The sequence below is a fragment of the Thermobia domestica genome, chromosome 7, assembly GCF_964235325.1.
Source record: "Thermobia domestica chromosome 7, izTheDome1.hap1.1, whole genome shotgun sequence".
Taxonomy (NCBI): domain Eukaryota; kingdom Metazoa; phylum Arthropoda; class Insecta; order Zygentoma; family Lepismatidae; genus Thermobia; species Thermobia domestica.
In genome coordinates, this window is record NC_137460.1 from 183,449,392 (window position 1) to 183,457,696 (window position 8,305).

Below are 8,305 nucleotides of genomic sequence, written 5' to 3' on the forward strand. Positions count from 1 at the left end.
CGGAGGGGACTCTGCTGGCACTCATGTCATAAAAGGGGCAATGCTCTTCAATTTGAGCTTTATTTTGTTAAAATATGTTCAAAAGTTTCGGAGATATTGTCTTTAGTATATAGTAGTTAGGAGCAAAGCACAAAAATATAATATATATGAAAAATGACATATGTTATATGGTTGAGATGTTGCCTAACAACATATTTATACTAAATAGTACAGTTTTGAATAAAATTGAAGAAAATTATGTTTGAAGACACACTTTTTCTACTTAGGATGAGTGTCACGTGGTCTCATCAATCCTGCAAGGGTTAAATTGCTTCATGTATAACAACAGGTACTAACTTCATTTTTTAAAATTTTTTGTTGTAATGTATAGATTTACTTTCCCCTTTATCATGTTTGCAACACTTACGTATTATATTTGGTGGTTGTGTGTAAAAAAAATATACAACACTGGGGGGTTTTATTGAAATTAGGAGGGTATGGATTATTGCGTATTCTATATTTTATAGAGAATGTAGCTGTAAGTATAAATTTAATTTGGTTTGGTATTAGAGTTGTAGGTATTTGATCGGTTAGATTAGTGTGCCTACGGCAGGTTGATGTAAAGTCTTTAATTGCTTATTCTTCTGTTGCTCATATAGGATTAGTGTTAATAGGATTATTAACAATGGGATTATGAGGATTTAGAGGTGCTCTTACACTAATAATTGCCCATGGTCTATGTTCTTCGGGTTTATTTTGTCTTGCAAATATTTCTTATGAGCGTTTAGGGAGCCGAAGACTGTTAATTAATCGGGGAATATTATCTTTTATGCCGAGTCTAGGGCTTTGATGATTTTTATTAAGAATTGCTAATATGGCGGCACCACCAACATTAAATTTATTAGGAGAAATTAGTTTATTAAATAGAATTGTTGGCTGATCTTGGTTGAGTATGTTAGGATTGGCCTTACTATCTTTTTTTAGAGCCGCTTATAGACTGTATTTATATTCATATACTCAACACGGAATGCCCTATTCTAATTTATATTCTTGTTGAGGAGGAAGTGTACGAGAGTATTTATTATTGATGTTACACTGATTACCTTTAAATTTATTAATCTTTTTTGCCGGGCCGAGATTTCTATGGCTATAGATGCTTGAGTAGTTTAGAATAAAATTTTAGTTTGTGGAACTAAAGAAGGTTTATTGCCCTTAGGCCATGGTTTGACCTTTCTCAATTTGTGTGACTAGTTTTACTCTTTTAAGTAGAATGAGTGTTTTTTTACTTCTTATAGGTTTGAACTTTTTAATTAATAGATATAGCGTATTTATTGAGTGAGAAGTTATCTCTTTTAATAGAAATAAAATCGTTATGACTCTTCTATTTGATTGAATGTCATTTATATTTATAAGATTTGTACTTTATATTTCTAGAATAGTAATTTATTACAGTGGGCAGTATATAGGATCCGAACGGTATCTTAATCGATTTATTATACTTGTATTAATATTTGTTCTTTCAATAGTTTTATTAATTATTTCCCCTAATTTAATTAGAATTCTCCTTGGATGAGATGGATTGGGCTTAGTTTCGTATTGTTTAGTTATTTATTATGAAAATGTACGATCTTATAATGCTGGCATGTTAACCGCGCTTTCTAATCGTATTGGAGATGTAGCAATTTTATTAGCTATTGCTTGAATACTAAATTATGGAAGTTGAAATTATGTTTTTTATTTGCATAGAGTTTTAAATAATAATGAAATAGTAATTATCTCTAGTTTAATTATTTTGGCTGCAATAACAAAGAGTGCACAAATTCCTTTTTCTGCATGGTTACCGGCGGCAATAGCCGCTCCTACACCAGTATCAGCATTAGTACATTCTTCTACGCTTGTGACTGTTGGGGTTTACTTGTTAATTCGGTTTAGAGACGTTTTATTAAGTGTTTATGCCGGCGATGTATTACTTTTATTATCAGGACTGACAATATTTATAGCTGGTATTGGTGCTAATTATGAATATGATTTGAAGAAGATTATTGCTTTATCTACTCTAAGTCAGCTTGGTCTCATAATAATAATTTTATCCATGGGATTTCCAGTATTAGCTTTTTTTCATCTATTGACACATGCTTTATTTAAGGCATTACTTTTTTTATGTGCGGGAGCGATTATTCATGGTGTGGGAGATACACAAGATATTCGCAGAATAGGAGCACTTGTAAGTCAGATGCCCCTTACTTTATCTTGTTTAAATGTAGCTAATTTGGCTTTATGTGGAATACCATTTTTAGCTGGCTTTTATTCTAAGGATTTAATTTTGGAGATTTCTTCTTTATCTTTAATTAATGTAGTCAGCTTTTTCTTATTATTTTTTTCTACTGGCCTAACTGTATGTTATTCAGTACGTTTAAGATTTTATTTGACAGGTAAGGGCTTTGGGGGCACTAATATTCATTCTATTAGTGATAATGAAGGTTGAACTATGTGTAAGGGAATATTAGGATTAGTAGTGATAGCAATTTTAGGAGGTGCAACATTGAGTTGATTAATTTTTCCTTCTGTTAATTGTGTTGTTTTACCTTTATACCTAAAAATAGGTGCATTACTTGTGAGTATTGTAGGCTTGTGAGTTGGTATCTTACTATCAAGTTATTCTATTGGACAGCCTTTAATGTGTATGAAGTTTTATTTTAACTCTACAATGATAGGAAGCATATGATTTTTACCTTACCTATCAACAAATTATATTATTAAATTCCCTTTATACATAGGGGGGGTGTACTATAATAATATTGATCAAGGATGGAGAGAGTGTCTAGGTGCTCAAGGCATATATAGTAGTTTTAAGGGTGGTTCAATGTTAATTCAACAATCACAAGACAATTTATTTAAAATGTATTTATTAATTTTTTTTATTTTTTACAATTTTCCTTTGTTTCTTTATATTTGTATATTTAGGTAGCTTATATTGAAAGCATAGTATTGAAGATACTAAGAAGAATTATATTCTCTAAATAATACTCCCTGAGAGTACTCTCTTTTTTACCTCGAAAAGGTAATGTAATATTTATACTAAGGGGGTTATGTTATTTATATTGAGAGATGTTAACGGTCTAACCCGCTAAAGATAAAAGTTAGCAGCTTCTTCTTGATTAATTTCACATCTCCTTAGTTGGGGTAGAGAATAAACCCAATGATATCATTAACAGTGAAATGCCTCTTTTTGGCTTCAACTAACAAGTAGGGGCTAAGAGGCCAAAGGCTCAGGTCGAAACTGAGTGCAATCGTTTGCTTCCTACTTATGAGATAAGTTGATAGCAACACCTTTTGGATGCAAACCAAATATTATAGTTAACTATTATCCCGTCCCATTAGTCAGCTCATGTTAAGGATCCTTGATTTCATTCGTGATAAAGACCTATTAGGAGGATTACTAGGAATACTAGTCTAACTAGGGATCAGGATAGTGTATTGGTGTTGTTAATAGTAATTGTTATTGGTAATAGAAGGGCGATTTCTACGTCGAAGATAAGAAAAATTACGGCAATGAGGAAGAATCGTAGGGAGAAAGGGATTCGGGCTGAAGATTTGGGATCAAATCCACACTCAAAGGGGGAGTTTTTTTCTCGATCATTAATAACTTTCTTAGAAAGAAGAGTTGAAATGGTTATAACGATTAAACAAATAATAATAGTTAGTAAGCCGGTTGTTAAGACTGTATTAATTGCCTATTTCATTTAATGATCTTTTTGATTGGAAGTCAAATATACTATATATATTAAATAGGCTTAACCTCCTCATCAATAAATAGAGATGTAAAGGAATAATCATACTACATCCACAAAATGTCAATATCAAGCAGCGGCTTCAAATCCAAAGTGGTGAGTAGGAGAGAAATGTGATAAAAGGTGGCGTAATAAGCAAGTGGCTAGGAATGTGGAACCAATAATAACGTGGAGACCGTGGAAGCCTGTTGCTATGAAAAATGTTGAGCCGTAAACAGCATCTGCGATGGTGAATGGTGCTTCATAATATTCGTATGCTTGTAGAGCAGTAAAATATAGTCCTAGGAGGATTGTAAGTAGTAGGCCTTGTGTGGCTTGGGTGTGGTTGCCCTCTATTAGTCTGTGATGAGCTCATGTTACGGTAACTCCTGAGGCCAGTAGAATTGCAGTATTAAGAAGGGGAATGTGTATTGGGTTAAATGGTACAATGCCTGCTGGAGGTCAGAAAGATCCAATTTCTACTGTTGGTGCTAATCTACTATGGAAGAAGGCTCAGAAGAATGAGACGAAAAAGAATACTTCAGAAATAATAAATAAGATTATGCCTCACCGAAGACCTAATGTAACTTGCATAGTGTGTAATCCTTGATATGTTCCTTCTCGAGTTACATCTCGTCATCATTGAATTATAGTTAGTAGTGTGATTAGTATGCCTAGGAAAAATAGAGAGGGGTCATATTGATGGAATCATTTAGTAAGTCCTGTAGTTGTAATTAAGGCACCTAAGGCCCCAGTAAGTGGCCAAGGGCTTTGATCAACAAGGTGATAGGGATGATTTTGTGGTGCTGACATAAGTAACTTCTCTTGAGTATAATGTAACTAGAACTGCAAATACATATGATTGAATTACTGCGACGGCAGATTCTAATATTAGGAGGGCAATTTGTCCAATTATTAGTAGAGAGAGTATGGAGAGAGATAAAGAAGGGCCTGTATTACCTAGTAAGGTTAAGAGGAGATGTCCTGCGATTATGTTTGCTATTAATCGAACAGCTAAAGTTCCAGGCCGAATAATGTTGCTAATTATTTCAATACATACTATGAATGGTATGAGAGGGGCCGGGGTCCCGGAAGGAACGAGATGGGCAAATATGTGTTGGGTGTGATTGATTCAGCCATAGATTATGAAGCTTATTCAAAGAGGGAGGGCGAGAGTTAATGTGAAGGTTAGATGACTAGAGCTAGTAAATACATAGGGAAATAGACCTATAAAATTGTTAAACAAGATGAAGGAGAATAAAGAAATAAATAGGAAGGTTCTTCCTTGATAGCTAGTAGGGCCAAGAATAGTTTTGAATTCCTTATGGAGAGTTAAGGTAATTTTATTTCATAGAATGTTTGGTCGTCCTGGTAAGAATCAGAATGGGATTGGAATAATTAGAAGACCAATTACTGTTCTAAGTCAATTAAATGATATATTTATGATTGAAGTAGAGGGATCAAAGGTTGAAAAAAGGTTTGTTATCACTTTCAATTTATAGTTGTCTTCTTAATATTAGTGTCAGTTAAGGAAGGATCAGGGGTATTTGAATTAAAATATATAATAGATGCAAATAGAAGGTAACATAAGGAAAATATAATAAATAAGATAAGTCATTTTAGGGGCGATATTTGTGGAATAGAAAAATACTATTGAGTAGTAATTTAAGCTTGACATGCTTACGTTATAATTTAACTAATTTTTCCATTGGAAGTAATTGTTATTTTACTATCTTTTGGTTTAAGAGACCATTGCTTACTTTCAGCCATCCAATGAAAGTTCTTGTATTATTTTTGTTATTCATTTAATGAATACTGAGTGAGGGCAGGCTTCAACAACAATTGGTATGAAACTGTGATTTGCGCCACAGATTTCTGAACATTGACCAAAGAATAGACCTGTACGTGTAATGTTGGCTGCTACTTGATTTAAGCGTCCTGGAGTAGCATCCGCCTTAATACCAAAGGCGGGTATGGCCCATGAGTGAAGAACATCGGCGGCGGTAATTAGGATACGAATATCAATGTTAATAGGTAATACAATACGATTGTCTACATCTAATAGACGAAATGAATTGGGATTTATTTCATTAATAGGGATTATGTAAGAATCAAATTCTGTTAAGGAGAAGTCAGAGTATTCATAACTTCAGTATCATTGATGCCCAATTGTTTTAAGAGTGATTGCTGGTTGATGAATTTCATCCAGTAGGTATAAGAGTCGTAAGGATGGGAGAGCAATGAAGATTAGCGTAATGGCAGGCAAGATTGTTCAAATAGTTTCTAGAGTTTGTCCTTCTAACAAATTGCGGTTAATATATGTATTTGGTAGAAGGGAGGCTAATAGATAGCCTACAAGAACTGTAATTATGGTCACAATGAGTATTGTGTGATCATGAAAAAATGTTATTTGTTCTATTACAGGGGATGCTGCATCTTGAAGACCTAGCTGATTTCAAATGGCCATTTCTAAGGAAGACAATTATTCTTATATTTGGGGCTTAGGCCCAATGCACTTATCTGCCACCTTAGAAGTTTGTTAGTAAGGGAAGTTCTGCATAACTATGTTCTGCAGGGGGCAGGTTTTGAAATCACTCTAGAGATGTTGTTTGTTGATCTGAAAAGATTACTGGTCGAGCTCTTGCGAAGGCTTCTCATATAATAATTACAAGTACTAAGACAGCGATGAAAGAGAGGAATGAGCCAATGCTTGATACTATATTTCATGTAGTATAAGCGTCTGGGTAATCTGAATATCGACGTGGTATTCCTCTTAGTCCTAAAAAATGTTGAGGGAAGAATGTGATATTTACTCCTATAAATATTACTAAGAATTGAATTTTTAGTCATGTGGAGTTTATTGTTGTTCCTCTAAATAAAGGAAATCAATGAATAAGTCCCGCTATGATAGCGAATACGGCACCTATGGATAGTACATAGTGAAAATGTGCTACTACATAGTAAGTGTCGTGGAGAACAATATCTAAAGATGAGTTTGCAAGTACGACTCCTGTGAGGCCACCTACGGTAAAAAGGAAAATGAAGCCTAAGGTTCATAAGATTGAAGGTGAATAAGTTATTTGTGCTCCATGAAGTGTGGCGATTCATCTAAATACCTTAATTCCTGTAGGAACAGCAATGATTATTGTGGCTGCAGTAAAGTAAGCGCGAGTGTCAACGTCTATGCCAACAGTGAACATATGGTGAGCCCTTACAATAAATCCTAAGAATCCAATTGCTAGTATTGCATAAATTATTCCTAAAACACCGAAAGTTTCCTTTTTACCACTTTCTTGGGTTACAATATGTGAAATTATACCGAATCCTGGAAGAATTAAAATGTAAACTTCAGGATGACCAAAGAACCAGAATAGGTGTTGATATAAAATTGGATCTCCTCCTCCTGAAGGATCAAAGAAGGAGGTATTAACATTTCGATCAGTTAAGAGCATTGTAATAGCCCCTGCTAGCACGGGAAGGGATAAAAGAAGCAATACGGCAGTAATTACTACAGATCAAACAAATAATGGTATTCGTTCTAAGGTTATTCCAGGAGTTCGCATGTTAATTACAGTTGTAATAAAATTTACTGCACCAAGAATTGAGGATACAACGGCTAGATGGAGAGAGAAAATAGAAAGATCGACAGAGGCTCCGGCGTGAGCAATAGCTCTAGAAAGAGGGGGATATACAGTTCATCCTGTTCCTGCACCACTCTCTACAATTCTTCCTGTTAATAGTAGGGTTAGTGAGGGCGGTAGTAATCAGAATCTTATGTTGTTTAGACGGGGGAATGCTATATCAGGTGCTCCTAGTATTAAACGTACTAATCAATTACCGAAGCCCCCAATTATAATTGGCATAACTATGAAGAAAATTATAATAATATACACAAGGGTGATGAAGAATATCAGCCCTTAATAGCAAAATATTATTGTTTGTTCATCAAGAAATAAAGAAAAAGCACCACTTAGCGAGTGCGATGTATGCAATTCTGAATGGTATAGGTTCTTGCTTCTCCGTTGTCATTGGTCAGCCATACTGTTATGAGGCAATGAGACATATTAACTAACTAACTAACTAACTCTATGGCCTATGGAACCCGGAGGTTCAGTGCCGCGTTCACAAAAGCTCTCCACTGACTTCTATCCTTAGCTAATTGCATCCAGTTTCTACTTTGTATTCCTATCTCTGCGAGATCCATCTTAATATTGTCCTCCCATCTGCGCCTAGGTCTTCCTAATGGTCGTTTTCCTATGGGTCTACCAGTTAAGGCTTTGAAAGCGTTTCTACTTTCTTCCATTCTAGCTACATGACCTGCCCACCTAAGCCTCCTAGACTTGACGACCCTAACAATGTTGGGTAAACCGTATAAACTATGTAGTTCCTCGTTATGAAGCTTCCGCCATTCCCCATTCTCGTTCCTCTTGGGTCCGAATATTCTTCTCAGGATCCTGTTCTCAAATACTTTCAGTCCATGTTCTTCCCTCAGAGTAAGCGACCATGTTTCACAACCATACAGAACAACAGGCATGATTATCGTTTTATATATTTTA

General features: G+C 34.8%; 2 pseudogenes; one reads left to right on the forward strand and one right to left on the reverse strand.

Annotated features, from left to right (window-relative positions):
* Positions 1–1,198: 1,198 nt before the first annotated feature.
* Positions 1,199–2,947, forward strand: LOC145689437 (NADH-ubiquinone oxidoreductase chain 5 pseudogene; annotated as a pseudogene).
* Positions 2,948–5,463: 2,516 nt separating this feature from the next.
* LOC145688977 (cytochrome c oxidase subunit 2-like) lies at positions 5,464–6,538 on the reverse strand (annotated as a pseudogene).
* Positions 6,539–8,305: the final 1,767 nt, after the last annotated feature.